This window comes from Ursus arctos, unplaced genomic scaffold, assembly GCF_023065955.2.
Source record: "Ursus arctos isolate Adak ecotype North America unplaced genomic scaffold, UrsArc2.0 scaffold_20, whole genome shotgun sequence".
In the NCBI taxonomy this organism is placed as follows: domain Eukaryota; kingdom Metazoa; phylum Chordata; class Mammalia; order Carnivora; family Ursidae; genus Ursus; species Ursus arctos.
Genome location: NW_026622875.1, coordinates 57,382,977 through 57,397,439, shown reverse-complemented (window position 1 = coordinate 57,397,439; position 14,463 = coordinate 57,382,977).

Sequence of the window (14,463 nt, the reverse complement as noted above, 5' to 3'; positions counted from 1 at the left end):
GCCCGTGGGAAGCCGGGTTTTGTCAAACGGGTCCCAGTGCTCTGCTCCTCTCTTTTCACTCCTGCTGCCAGAAGCCCAGGGAGGATGGGAGGGCTTAGAACATGGCTGGGCACTGTGGTTTCTTCCAGAGAAGTGGAGGGCATTTGCTTTACCTTGCCACAATCACTTGGGATAGGGACTGCACCTCAGGAAAACTGTCTCCGTGGGAAGCCGGCTTTTTGCAAAGGGGTCTCAGGGCCGTGGGGCTCGGGTGTCCCTCCGGCTCCCCAAAGCACAGGGACGAGGTGAGGGGCTTAGACCATGCCTGGGCAATGTTGTTTCTTACACCTGGGTGTGTGGCATTTTGTTGAGCTGGCTACCCCCACTTGGGATTGGTTTTCCACAGCAAGCGCCTATTGTTCGTCGGAAGCCGTTTTTGCCTCAGGGGTCTCCGGGCTGTGTTCGTTGGGGTTGAACTCCTGCTAGCAAAACCGCCGGCTTGAGGGAAGGGTTCAGACAGTGCCTGGGCCCTGTGGTCTCTTCCAGGTCAGTGTATGGCATTTCCTTCCCCTTGCCCCAGGCACCTGGGAGCATGTCTGCACGCGGAGAAAGACTTTCCCGTGGGAAGCCGGGTTTTGTCAAACGGGTCCCAGTGCTCTGCTCCTCTCTTTTCACTCCTGCTGCCAGAAGCCCAGGGAGGATGGGAGGGCTTAGAACATGGCTGGGCACTGTGGTTTCTTCCAGAGAAGTGGAGGGCATTTGCTTTACCTTGCCACAACCACTTGGGATAGGGTCTGCACCTCAGGAAAACTGTTTCCGTGGGAAGCCGGCTTTTTGCCAAGGGGGTCTCAGGGTCGTTGGCCTCGGCTGTCACTCCGGCTCCCCAAAGCACAGGGACGAGGTGAGGGGCTTAGACCAAGCCTGGGCAATGTTGTTTCTTACACCTGGGTGTGTGGCATTTTGTTGAGCTGGCTACCCCCGCTTGGGATAGGTGTTCCACAGCAAGCACCTATTGTTCGTTGGAAGCCGTTTTTGCCCCAGGGGTCTCCGGGCTGTGTTCGTTGGGGTTGAACTCCTGCTAGCAAAACCGCCGGCTTGAGGGAAGGGTTCAGACAGTGCCTGGGCCCTGTGGTCTCTTCCAGGTCAGTGTATGGCATTTCCTTCCCCTTGCCACAGGCACCTGGGAGCATGTCTGCACGTGGAGAAAGACTTTCCCGTGGGAAGCCGGTTTTGGTCAAACGGGTCCCAGTGCTCTGCTCCTCTCTTTTCACTCCTGCTGTCAGAAGCCCAGGGAGGATAGGAGCGCTTAGAACATGGCTGGGCACTGTGGTTTCTTCCAGAGAAGTGGAGGGCATTTGCTTTACCTTGCCACAACCACTTTGGATAGGTACTGCACCTCAGGAAAACTGTCTCCGTGGGAAGCCGGCTTTTTGCAAAGGGGTCTCAGGGCCGTGGGGCTCGGGTGTCCCTCCGGCTCCCCAAAGCACAGGGACGAGGTGAGGGGCTTAGACCATGCCTGGGCAATGTTGTTTCTTACACCTGGGTGTGTGGCATTTTGTTGAGCTGGCTACCCCCACTTGGGATTGGTTTTCCACAGCAAGCGCCTATTGTTCGTCGGAAGCCGTTTTTGCCTCAGGGGTCTCCGGGCTGTGTTCGTTGGGGTTGAACTCCTGCTAGCAAAACCGCCGGGTTGAGGGAAGGGTTCAGACAGTGCCTGGGCCCTGTGGTCTCTTCCAGGTCAGTGTATGGCATTTCCTTCCCCTTGCCCCAGGCACCTGGGAGCATGTCTGCACGCGGAGAAAGACTTTCCCGTGGGAAGCCGGGTTTTGTCAAACGGGTCCCAGTGCTCTGCTCCTCTCTTTTCACTCCTGCTGCCAGAAGCCCAGGGAGGATGGGAGGGCTTAGAACATGGCTGGGCACTGTGGTTTCTTCCAGAGAAGTGGAGGGCATTTGCTTTACCTTGTCACAACCACTTGGGATAGGGTCTGCACCTCAGGAAAACTCTTTCCGTGGGAACCCGGCTTTTTGCAAAGGGGGCTCAGGGCCGTGGGCCTCGGGTGTCCCTCCGGCTCCCCAAAGCACAGGGACGAGGTGAGGGGCTTAGACCATGCCTGGGCAATGTTGTTTCTTACACCTGGGTGTGTGGCATTTTGTTGAGCTGGCTACCCCCACTTGGGATTGGTTTTCCACAGCAAGCGCCTATTGTTCGTCGGAAGCCGTTTTTGCCTCAGGGGTCTCCGGGCTGTGTTCGTTGGGGTTGAACTCCTGCTAGCAAAACCGCCGGGTTGAGGGAAGGGTTCAGACTGTGCCTGGGCCCTGTGGTGTCTTCCAGGTCAGTGTATGGCATTTCCTTCCCCTTGCCCCAGGCACCTGGGAGCATGTCTGCACGCGGAGAAAGACTTTCCCGTGGGAAGCCGGGTTTTGTCAAACGGGTCCCAGTGCTCTGCTCCTCTCTTTTCACTCCTGCTGCCAGAAGCCCAGGGAGGATGGGAGGGCTTAGATCATGGTTGGGCACTGTGGTTTCTTCCAGAGAAGTGGAGGGCATTTGCTTTACCTTGCCACAACCACTTGGGATACGGACTGCACCTCAGGAAAACTGTCTCCGTGGGAAGCCGGCTTTTTGCAAAGGGGTCTCAGGGCCGTGGGGCTCGGGTGTCCCTCCGGCTCCCCAAAGCACAGGGACGAGGTGAGGGGCTTAGACCATGCCTGGGCAATGTTGTTTCTTACACCTGGGTGTGTGGCATTTTGTTGAGCTGGCTACCCCCACTTGGGATTGGTTTTCCACAGCAAGCGCCTATTGTTCGTCGGAAGCCGTTTTTGCCTCAGGGGTCTCCGGGCTGTGTTCGTTGGGGTTGAACTCCTGCTAGCAAAACCGCCGGGTTGAGGGAAGGGTTCAGACAGTGCCTGGGCCCTGTGGTCTCTTCCAGGTCAGTGTATGGCATTTCCTTCCCCTTGCCCCAGGCACCTGGGAGCATGTCTGCACGCGGAGAAAGACTTTCCCGTGGGAAGCCGGGTTTTGTCAAACGGGTCCCAGTGCTCTGCTCCTCTCTTTTCACTCCTGCTGCCAGAAGCCCAGGGAGGATGGGAGGGCTTAGAACATGGCTGGGCACTGTGGTTTCTTCCAGAGAAGTGGAGGGCATTTGCTTTACCTTGTCACAACCACTTGGGATAGGGTCTGCACCTCAGGAAAACTCTTTCCGTGGGAACCCGGCTTTTTGCAAAGGGGGCTCAGGGCCGTGGGCCTCGGGTGTCCCTCCGGCTCCCCAAAGCACAGGGACGAGGTGAGGGGCTTAGACCATGCCTGGGCAATGTTGTTTCTTACACCTGGGTGTGTGGCATTTTGTTGAGCTGGCTACCCCCACTTGGGATTGGTTTTCCACAGCAAGCGCCTATTGTTCGTCAGAAGCCGTTTTTGCCTCAGGGGTCTCCGGGCTGTGTTCGTTGGGGTTGAACTCCTGCTAGCAAAACCGCCGGGTTGAGGGAAGGGTTCAGACTGTGCCTGGGCCCTGTGGTCTCTTCCAGGTCAGTGTATGGCATTTCCTTCCCCTTGCCCCAGGCACCTGGGAGCATGTCTGCACGCGGAGAAAGACTTTCCCGTGGGAAGCCGGGTTTTGTCAAACGGGTCCCAGTGCTCTGCTCCTCTCTTTTCACTCCTGCTGCCAGAAGCCCAGGGAGGATGGGAGGGCTTAGATCATGGTTGGGCACTGTGGTTTCTTCCAGAGAAGTGGAGGGCATTTGCTTTACCTTGCCACAACCACTTGGGATACGGACTGCACCTCAGGAAAACTGTCTCCGTGGGAAGCCGGCTTTTTGCAAAGGGGTCTCAGGGCCGTGTGCCTCGGCTGTCCCTCCGGCTCCCCAAAGCACAGGGACGAGGTGAGGGGCTTAGACCATGCCTGGGCAATGTTGTTTCTTACACCTGGGTGTGTGGCATTTTGTTGAGCTGGCTACCCCCACTTGGGATAGGTGTTCCACAGCAAGCACCTATTGTTCGTTGGAAGCCGTTTTTGCCCCAGAGGTCTCCGGGCTGTGTTCGTTGGGGTTGAACTCCTGCTAGCAAAACCGCCGGGTTGAGGGAAGGGTTCAGACTGTGCCTGGGCCCTGTGGTCTCTTCCAGGTCAGTGTATGGTATTTCCTTCCCCTTGCCACCGGCACCTGGGAGCATATCTGCACGCGGAGAAAGACTTTCCCGTGGGAAGCCGGGTTTTGTCAAACGGGTCCCAGTGCTTTGCTCCTCTCTTTTCACTCCTGCTGTCAGAAGCCCAGGGAGGATGGGAGGGCTTAGAACATGGCTGGGCACTGTGGTTTCTTCCAGAGAAGTGGAGGGCATTTGCTTTACCTTGCCACAACCACTTGGGATAGGGACTGCACCTCAGGAAAACTGTCTCCGTGGGAAGCCGGCTTTTTGCAAAGGGGTCTCAGGGCCGTGTGCCTCGGCTGTCCCTCCGGCTCCCCAAAGCACAGGGACGAGGTGAGGGGCTTAGACCATGCCTGGGCAATGTTGTTTCTTACACCTGGGTGTGTGGCATTTTGTTGAGCTGGCTACCCCCACTTGGGATAGGTGTTCCACAGCAAGCACCTATTGTTCGTTGGAAGCCGTTTTTGCCCCAGGGGTCTCCGGGCTGTGTTCGTTGGGGTTGAACTCCTGCTAGCAAAACCGCCGGGTTGAGGGAAGGGTTCAGACTGTGCCTGGGCCCTGTGGTCTCTTCCAGGTCAGTGTATGGCATTTCCTTCCCCTTGCCCCAGGCACCTGGGAGCATGTCTGCACGCGGAGAAAGACTTGCCCGTGGGAAGCCGGGTTTTGTCAAACGGGTCCCAGTGCTCTGCTCCTCTCTTTTCACTCCTGCTGCCAGAAGCCCAGGGAGGATGGGAGGGCTTAGAACATGGCTGGGCACTGTGGTTTCTTCCAGAGAAGTGGAGGGCATTTGCTTTACCTTGCCACAACCACTTGGGATAGGGTCTGCACCTCAGGAAAACTGTTTCCGTGGGAAGCCGGCTTTTTGCAAAGGGGGTCTCAGGGTCGTTGGCCTCGGCTGTCACTCCGGCTCCCCAAAGCACAGGGACGAGGTGAGGGGCTTAGACCAAGCCTGGGCAATGTTGTTTCTTACACCTGGGTGTGTGGCATTTTGTTGAGCTGGCTACCCCCACTTGGGATAGGTGTTCCACAGCAAGCACCTATTGTTCGTTGGAAGCCGTTTTTGCCCCAGGGGTCTCCGGGCTGTGTTCGTTGGGGTTGAACTCCTGCTAGCAAAACCGCCGGGTTGAGGGAAGGGTTCAGACTGTGCCTGGGCCCTGTGGTCTCTTCCAGGTCAGTGTATGGCATTTCCTTCCCCTTGCCCCAGGCACCTGGGAGCATGTCTGCACGCGGAGAAAGACTTTCCCGTGGGAAGCCGGGTTTTGTCAAACGGGTCCCAGTGCTCTGCTCCTCTCTTTTCACTCCTGCTGCCAGAAGCCCAGGGAGGATGGGAGGGCTTAGAACATGGCTGGGCACTGTGGTTTCTTCCAGAGAAGTGGAGGGCATTTGCTTTACCTTGCCACAACCACTTGGGATAGGGTCTGCACCTCAGGAAAACTCTTTCCGTGGGAACCCGGCTTTTTGCAAAGGGGGCTCAGGGCCGTGGGCCTCGGGTGTCCCTCCGGCTCCCCAAAGCACAGGGACGAGGTGAGGGGCTTAGACCATGCCTGGGCAATGTTGTTTCTTACACCTGGGTGTGTGGCATTTTGTTGAGCTGGCTACCCCCACTTGGGATTGGTTTTCCACAGCAAGCGCCTATTGTTCGTCAGAAGCCGTTTTTGCCTCAGGGGTCTCCGGGCTGTGTTCGTTGGGGTTGAACTCCTGCTAGCAAAACCGCCGGGTTGAGGGAAGGGTTCAGACTGTGCCTGGGCCCTGTGGTCTCTTCCAGGTCAGTGTATGGCATTTCCTTCCCCTTGCCCCAGGCACCTGGGAGCATGTCTGCACGCGGAGAAAGACTTTCCCGTGGGAAGCCGGGTTTTGTCAAACGGGTCCCAGTGCTCTGCTCCTCTCTTTTCACTCCTGCTGCCAGAAGCCCAGGGAGGATGGGAGGGCTTAGATCATGGTTGGGCACTGTGGTTTCTTCCAGAGAAGTGGAGGGCATTTGCTTTACCTTGCCACAACCACTTGTGATACGGACTGCACCTCAGGAAAACTGTCTCCGTGGGAAGCCGGCTTTTTGCAAAGGGGTCTCAGGGCCGTGTGCCTCGGCTGTCCCTCCGGCTCCCCAAAGCACAGGGACGAGGTGAGGGGCTTAGACCATGCCTGGGCAATGTTGTTTCTTACACCTGGGTGTGTGGCATTTTGTTGAGCTGGCTACCCCCACTTGGGATAGGTGTTCCACAGCAAGCACCTATTGTTCGTTGGAAGCCGTTTTTGCCCCAGGGGTCTCCGGGCTGTGTTCGTTGGGGTTGAACTCCTGCTAGCAAAACCGCCGGGTTGAGGGAAGGGTTCAGACTGTGCCTGGGCCCTGTGGTCTCTTCCAGGTCAGTGTATGGCATTTCCTTCCCCTTGCCACCGGCACCTGGGAGCATGTCTGCACGCGGAGAAAGACTTTCCCGTGGGAAGCCGGGTTTTGTCAAACGGGTCCCAGTGCTCTGCTCCTCTCTTTTCACTCCTGCTGCCAGAAGCCCAGGGAGGATGGGAGGGCTTAGAACATGGCTGGGCACTGTGGTTTCTTCCGGAGAAGTGGAGGGCATTTGCTTTACCTTGCCACAACTACTTGGGATAGGGTCTGCACCTCAGGAAATCTGTCTCCGTGGGAAGCCGGCTTTTTGCAAAGGGGTCTCAGGGCCATGGGCCTCGCGTGTCCCTCCGGCTCCCCAAAGCACAGGGACGAGGTGAGGGGCTTAGACCATGAGTGGGCAATGTTGTTTCTTACACCTGGGTGTGTGGCATTTTGTTGAGCTGGCTATCCCACTTGGGATTGGTTTTCCACAGCAAGCGCCTATTGTTCGTCGGAAGCCGTTTTTGCCTCAGGGGTCTCCGGGCTGTGTTCGTTGGGGTTGAACTCCTGCTAGCAAAACCGCCGGCTTGAGGGAAGGGTTCAGACAGTGCCTGGGCCCTGTGGTCTCTTCCAGGTCAGTGTATGGCATTTCCTTCCCCTTGCCACAGGCACCTGGGAGCATGTCTGCACGTGGAGAAAGACTTTCCCGTGGGAAGCCGGTTTTGGTCAAACGGGTCCCAGTGCTCTGCTCCTCTCTTTTCACTCCTGCTGTCAGAAGCCCAGGGAGGATAGGAGGGCTTAGAACATGGCTGGGCACTGTGGTTTCTTCCAGAGAAGTGGAGGGCATTTGCTTTACCTTGCCACAACCACTTTGGATAGGTACTGCACCTCAGGAAAACTGTCTCCGTGGGAAGCCGGCTTTTTGCAAAGGGGTCTCAGGGCCGTGGGCCTCGGCTGTCCCTCCGGCTCCCCAAAGCACAGGGACGAGGTGAGGGGCTTAGACCATGCCTGGGCAATGTTGTTTCTTACACCTGGGTGTGTGGCATTTTGTTGAGCTGGCTACCCCCACTTGGGATTGGTTTTCCACAGCAAGCGCCTATTGTTCGTCAGAAGCCGTTTTTGCCTCAGGGGTCTCCGGGCTGTGTTCGTTGGGGTTGAACTCCTGCTAGCAAAACCGCCGGGTTGAGGGAAGGGTTCAGACTTTGCCTGGGCCCTGTGGTCTCTTCCAGGTCAGTGTATGGCATTTCCTTCCCCTTGCCCCAGGCACCTGGGAGCATGTCTGCACGCGGAGAAAGACTTTCCCGTGGGAAGCCGGGTTTTGTCAAACGGGTCCCAGTGCTCTGCTCCTCTCTTTTCACTCCTGCTGTCAGAAGCCCAGGGAGGATAGGAGGGCTTAGAACATGGCTGGGCACTGTGGTTTCTTCCAGAGAAGTGGAGGGCATTTGCTTTACCTTGCCACAACCACTTTGGATAGGTACTGCACCTCAGGAAAACTGTCTCCGTGGGAAGCTGGCTTTTTGCAAAGGGGTCTCAGGGCCGTGGGCCTCGGGTGTCCCTCCGGCTCCCCAAAGCACAGGGACGAGGTGAGGGGCTTAGACCATGCCTGGGCAATGTTGTTTCTTACACCTGGGTGTGTGGCATTTTGTTGAGCTGGCTACCCCCACTTGGGATTGGTTTTCCACAGCAAGCGCCTATTGTTCGTCAGAAGCCGTTTTTGCCTCAGGGGTCTCCGGGCTGTGTTCGTTGGGGTTGAACTCCTGCTAGCAAAACCGCCGGGTTGAGGGAAGGGTTCAGACTGTGCCTGGGCCCTGTGGTCTCTTCCAGGTCAGTGTATGGCATTTCCTTCCCCTTGCCCCAGGCACCTGGGAGCATGTCTGCACGCGGAGAAAGACTTGCCCGTGGGAAGCCGGGTTTTGTCAAACGGGTCCCAGTGCTCTGCTCCTCTCTTTTCACTCCTGCTGCCAGAAGCCCAGGGAGGATGGGAGGGCTTAGAACATGGCTGGGCACTGTGGTTTCTTCCAGAGAAGTGGAGGGCATTTGCTTTACCTTGCCACAACCACTTGGGATAGGGACTGCACCTCAGGAAAACTGTCTCCGTGGGAAGCCGGCTTTTTGCAAAGGGGTCTCAGGGCCGTGGGGCTCGGGTGTCCCTCCGGCTCCCCAAAGCACAGGGACGAGGTGAGGGGCTTAGACCATGCCTGGGCAATGTTGTTTCTTACACCTGGGTGTGTGGCATTTTGTTGAGCTGGCTACACCACTTGGGATTGGTTTTCCACAGCAAGCGCCTATTGATCGTCGGAAGCCGTTTTTGCCTCAGGGGTCTCCAGGCTGTGTTCGTTGGGGTTGAACTCCTGCTAGCAAAACCGCCGGGTTGAGGGAAGGGTTCAGACTGTGCCTGGGCCCTGTGGTCTCTTCCAGGTCAGTGTATGGCATTTCCTTCCCCTTGCCCCAGGCACCTGGGAGCATGTCTGCACGCGGAGAAAGACTTTCCCGTGGGAAGCCGGGTTTTGTCAAACGGGTCCCAGTGCTCTGCTCCTCTCTTTTCACTCCTGCTGCCAGAAGCCCAGGGAGGATGGGAGGGCTTAGAACATGGCTGGGCACTGTGGTTTCTTCCGGAGAAGTGGAGGGCATTTGCTTTACCTTGCCACAACTACTTGGGATAGGGTCTGCACCTCAGGAAAACTGTCTCCGTGGGAAGCCGGCGTTTTGCAAACGGGTCTCAGGGCCGTGGGCCTCGGGTGTCCCTCCGGCTCCCCAAAGCACAGGGACGAGGTGAGGGGCTTAGACCATGACTGGGCAATGTTGTTTCTTACACCTGGGTGTGTGGCATTTTGTTGAGCTGGCTACCCCACTTGGGATTGGTTTTCTACAGCAAGCGCCTATTGTTCGTCGGAAGCCGTTTTTGCCTCAGGGGTCTCCGGGCTGTGTTCGTTGGGGTTGAACTCCTGCTAGCAAAACCGCTGGCTTGAGGGAAGGGTTCAGACAGTGCCTGGGCCCTGTGGTCTCTTCCAGGTCAGTGTATGGCATTTCCTTCCCCTTGCCACAGGCACCTGGGAGCATGTCTGCACGTGGAGAAAGACTTTCCCGTGGGAAGCCGGTTTTGGTCAAACGGGTCCCAGTGCTCTGCTCCTCTCTTTTCACTCCTGCTGTCAGAAGCCCAGGGAGGATAGGAGGGCTTAGAACATGGCTGGGCACTGTGGTTTCTTCCAGAGAAGTGGAGGGCATTTGCTTTACCTTGCCACAACCACTTGGGATAGGGACTGCACCTCAGGAAAACTGTCTCCGTGGGAAGCCGGCTTTTTGCAAAGGGGTCTCAGGGCCGTGGGGCTCGGGTGTCCCTCCGGCTCCCCAAAGCACAGGGACGAGGTGAGGGGCTTAGACCATGCCTGGGCAATGTTGTTTCTTACACCTGGGTGTGTGGCATTTTGTTGAGCTGGCTACCCCCACTTGGGATTGGTTTTCCACAGCAAGCGCCTATTGTTCGTCGGAAGCCGTTTTTGCCTCAGGGGTCTCCGGTCTGTGTTCGTTGGGGTTGAACTCCTGCTAGCAAAACCGCCGGGTTGAGGGAAGGGTTCAGACTGTGCCTGGGCCCTGTGGTCTCTTCCAGGTCAGTGTATGGCATTTCCTTCCCCTTGCCCCAGGCACCTGGGAGCATGTCTGCACGCGGAGAAAGACTTGCCCGTGGGAAGCCGGGTTTTGTCAAACGGGTCCCAGTGGTCTGCTCCTCTCTTTTCACTCCTGCTGCCAGAAGCCCAGGGAGGATGGGAGGGCTTAGAACATGGCTGGGCACTGTGGTTTCTTCCAGAGAAGTGGAGGGCATTTGCTTTACCTTGCCACAACCACTTGGGATAGGGACTGCACCTCAGGAAAACTGTCTCCGTGGGAAGCCGGCTTTTTGCAAAGGGGTCTCAGGGCCGTGGGGCTCGGGTGTCCCTCCGGCTCCCCAAAGCACAGGGACGAGGTGAGGGGCTTAGACCATGCCTGGGCAATGTTGTTTCTTACACCTGGGTGTGTGGCATTTTGTTGAGCTGGCTACCCCCACTTGGGATTGGTTTTCCACAGCAAGCGCCTATTGTTCGTCGGAAGCCGTTTTTGCCTCAGGGGTCTCCGGGCTGTGTTCGTTGGGGTTGAACTCCTGCTAGCAAAACCGCCGGGTTGAGGGAAGGGTTCAGACAGTGCCTGGGCCCTGTGGTCTCTTCCAGGTCAGTGTATGGCATTTCCTTCCCCTTGCCCCAGGCACCTGGGAGCATGTCTGCACGCGGAGAAAGACTTTCCCGTGGGAAGCCGGGTTTTGTCAAACGGGTCCCAGTGCTCTGCTCCTCTCTTTTCACTCCTGCTGCCAGAAGCCCAGGGAGGATGGGAGGGCTTAGAACATGGCTGGGCACTGTGGTTTCTTCCAGAGAAGTGGAGGGCATTTGCTTTACCTTGCCACAACCACTTGGGATAGGGACTGCACCTCAGGAAAACTGTCTCCGTGGGAAGTCGGCTTTTTGCAAAGGGGTCTCAGGGCCGTGGGGCTCGGGTGTCCCTCCGGCTCCCCAAAGCACAGGGACGAGGTGAGGGGCTTAGACCATGCCTGGGCAATGTTGTTTCTTACACCTGGGTGTGTGGCATTTTGTTGAGCTGGCTACCCCCACTTGGGATTGGTTTTCCACAGCAAGCGCCTATTGTTCGTCGGAAGCCGTTTTTGCCTCAGGGGTCTCCGGGCTGTGTTCGTTGGGGTTGAACTCCTGCTAGCAAAACCGCCGGGTTGAGGGAAGGGTTCAGACAGTGCCTGGGCCCTGTGGTCTCTTCCAGGTCAGTGTATGGCATTTCCTTCCCCTTGCCCCAGGCACCTGGGAGCATGTCTGCACGCGGAGAAAGACTTTCCCGTGGGAAGCCGGGTTTTGTCAAACGGGTCCCAGTGCTCTGCTCCTCTCTTTTCACTCCTGCTGCCAGAAGCCCAGGGAGGATGGGAGGGCTTAGAACATGGCTGGGCACTGTGGTTTCTTCCAGAGAAGTGGAGGGCATTTGCTTTACCTTGCCACAACCACTTGGGATAGGGTCTGCACCTCAGGAAAACTGTTTCTGTGGGAAGCCGGCTTTTTGCAAAGGGGGTCTCAGGGTCGTTGGCCTCGGCTGTCACTCCGGCTCCCCAAAGCACAGGGACGAAGTGAGGGGCTTAGACCAAGCCTGGGCAATGTTGTTTCTTACACCTGGGTGTGTGGCATTTTGTTGAGCTGGCTACCCCCACTTGGGATAGGTGTTCCACAGCAAGCACCTATTGTTCGTTGGAAGCCGTTTTTGCCCCAGGGGTCTCCGGGCTGTGTTCGTTGGGGTTGAACTCCTGCTAGCAAAACCGCCGGGTTGAGGGAAGGGTTCAGACTGTGCCTGGGCCCTGTGGTCTCTTCCAGGTCAGTGTATGGCATTTCCTTCCCCTTGCCCCAGGCACCTGGGAGCATGTCTGCACGCGGAGAAAGACTTGCCCGTGGAAGCCGGGTTTTGTCAAACGGGTCCCAGTGCTCTGCTCCTCTCTTTTCACTCCTGCTGCCAGAAGCCCAGGGAGGATGGGAGGGCTTAGAACATGGCTGGGCACTGTGGTTTCTTCCGGAGAAGTGGAGGGCATTTGCTTTACCTTGCCACAACTACTTGGGATAGGGTCTGCACCTCAGGAAAACTGTCTCCGTGGGAAGCCGGCTTTTTGCAAAGGGGTCTCAGGGCCGTGTGCCTCGGCTGTCCCTCCGGCTCCCCAAAGCACAGGGACGAGGTGAGGGGCTTAGACCATGACTGGGCAATGTTGTTTCTTACACCTGGGTGTTTGGCATTTTGTTGAGCTGGCTACCCCACTTGGGATTGGTTTTCCACAGCAAGCGCCTATTGTTCGTCGGAAGCCGTTTTTGCCTCAGGGGTCTCCGGGCTGTGTTCGTTGGGGTTGAACTTCTGCTAGCAAAACCGCTGGCTTGAGGGAAGGGTTCAGACAGTGCCTGGGCCCTGTGGTCTCTTCCAGGTCAGTGTATGGCATTTCCTTCCCCTTGCCACAGGCACCTGGGAGCATGTCTGCACGTGGAGAAAGACTTTCCCGTGGGAAGCCGGTTTTGGTCAAACGGGTCCCAGTGCTCTGCTCCTCTCTTTTCACTCCTGCTGTCAGAAGCCCAGGGAGGATAGGAGGGCTTAGAACATGGCTGGGCACTGTGGTTTCTTCCAGAGAAGTGGAGGGCATTTGCTTTACCTTGCCACAACCACTTTGGATAGGTACTGCACCTCAGGAAAACTGTCTCCGTGGGAAGCTGGCTTTTTGCAAAGGGGTCTCAGGGCCGTGGGCCTCGGGTGTCCCTCCGGCTCCCCAAAGCACAGGGACGAGGTGAGGGGCTTAGACCATGCCTGGGCAATGTTGTTTCTTACACCTGGGTGTGTGGCATTTTGTTGAGCTGGCTACCCCACTTGGGATTGGTTTTCCACAGCAAGCGCCTATTGATCGTCGGAAGCCGTTTTTGCCTCAGGGGTCTCCAGGCTGTGTTCGTTGGGGTTGAACTCCTGCTAGCAAAACCGCCGGGTTGAGGGAAGGGTTCAGACTGTGCCTGGGCCCTGTGGTCTCTTCCAGGTCAGTGTATGGCATTTCCTTCCCCTTGCCCCAGGCACCTGGGAGCATGTCTGCACGCGGAGAAAGACTTTCCCGTGGGAAGCCGGGTTTTGTCAAACGGGTCCCAGTGCTCTGCTCCTCTCTTTTCACTCCTGCTGCCAGAAGCCCAGGGAGGATGGGAGGGCTTAGAACATGGCTGGGCACTGTGGTTTCTTCCGGAGAAGTGGAGGGCATTTGCTTTACCTTGCCACAACTACTTGGGATAGGGTCTGCACCTCAGGAAAACTGTCTCCGTGGGAAGCCGGCTTTTTGCAAACGGGTCTCAGGGCCGTGGGCCTCGGGTGTCCCTCCGGCTCCCCAAAGCACAGGGACGAGGTGAGGGGCTTAGACCATGACTGGGCAATGTTGTTTCTTACACCTGGGTGTGTGGCATTTTGTTGAGCTGGCTACCCCACTTGGGATTGGTTTTCTACAGCAAGCGCCTATTGTTCGTCGGAAGCCGTTTTTGCCTCAGGGGTCTCCGGGCTGTGTTCGTTGGGGTTGAACTCCTGCTAGCAAAACCGCCGGCTTGAGGGAAGGGTTCAGACAGTGCCTGGGCCCTGTGGTCTCTTCCAGGTCAGTGTATGGCATTTCCTTCCCCTTGCCACAGGCACCTGGGAGCATGTCTGCACGTGGAGAAAGACTTTCCCGTGGGAAGCCGGTTTTGGTCAAACGGGTCCCAGTGCTCTGCTCCTCTCTTTTCACTCCTGCTGTCAGAAGCCCAGGGAGGATAGGAGGGGTTAGAACATGGCTGGGCACTGTGGTTTCTTCCAGAGAAGTGGAGGGCATTTGCTTTACCTTGCCACAACCACTTTGGATAGGTACTGCACCTCAGGAAAACTGTCTCCGTGGGAAGCTGGCTTTTTGCAAAGGGGTCTCAGGGCCGTGGGCCTCGGGTGTCCCTCCGGCTCCCCAAAGCACAGGGACGAGGTGAGGGGCTTAGACCATGCCTGGGCAATGTTGTTTCTTACACCTGGGTGTGTGGCATTTTGTTGAGCTGGCTACCCCCACTTGGGATTGGTTTTCCACAGCAAGCGCCTATTGTTCGTCAGAAGCCGTTTTTGCCTCAGGGGTCTCCGGGCTGTGTTCGTTGGGGTTGAACTCCTGCTAGCAAAACCGCCGGGTTGAGGGAAGGGTTCAGACAGTGCCTGGGCCCTGTGGTCTCTTCCAGGTCAGTGTATGGCATTTCCTTCCCCTTGCCCCAGGCACCTGGGAGCATGTCTGCACGCGGAGAAAGACTTGCCCGTGGGAAGCCGGGTTTTGTCAAACGGGTCCCAGTGCTCTGCTCCTCTCTTTTCACTCCTGCTGCCAGAAGCCCAGGGAGGATGGGAGGGCTTAGAACATGGCTGGGCACTGTGGTTTCTTCCAGAGAAGTGGAGGGCATTTGCTTTACCTTGCCACAACCACTTGGGATAGGGACTGCACCTC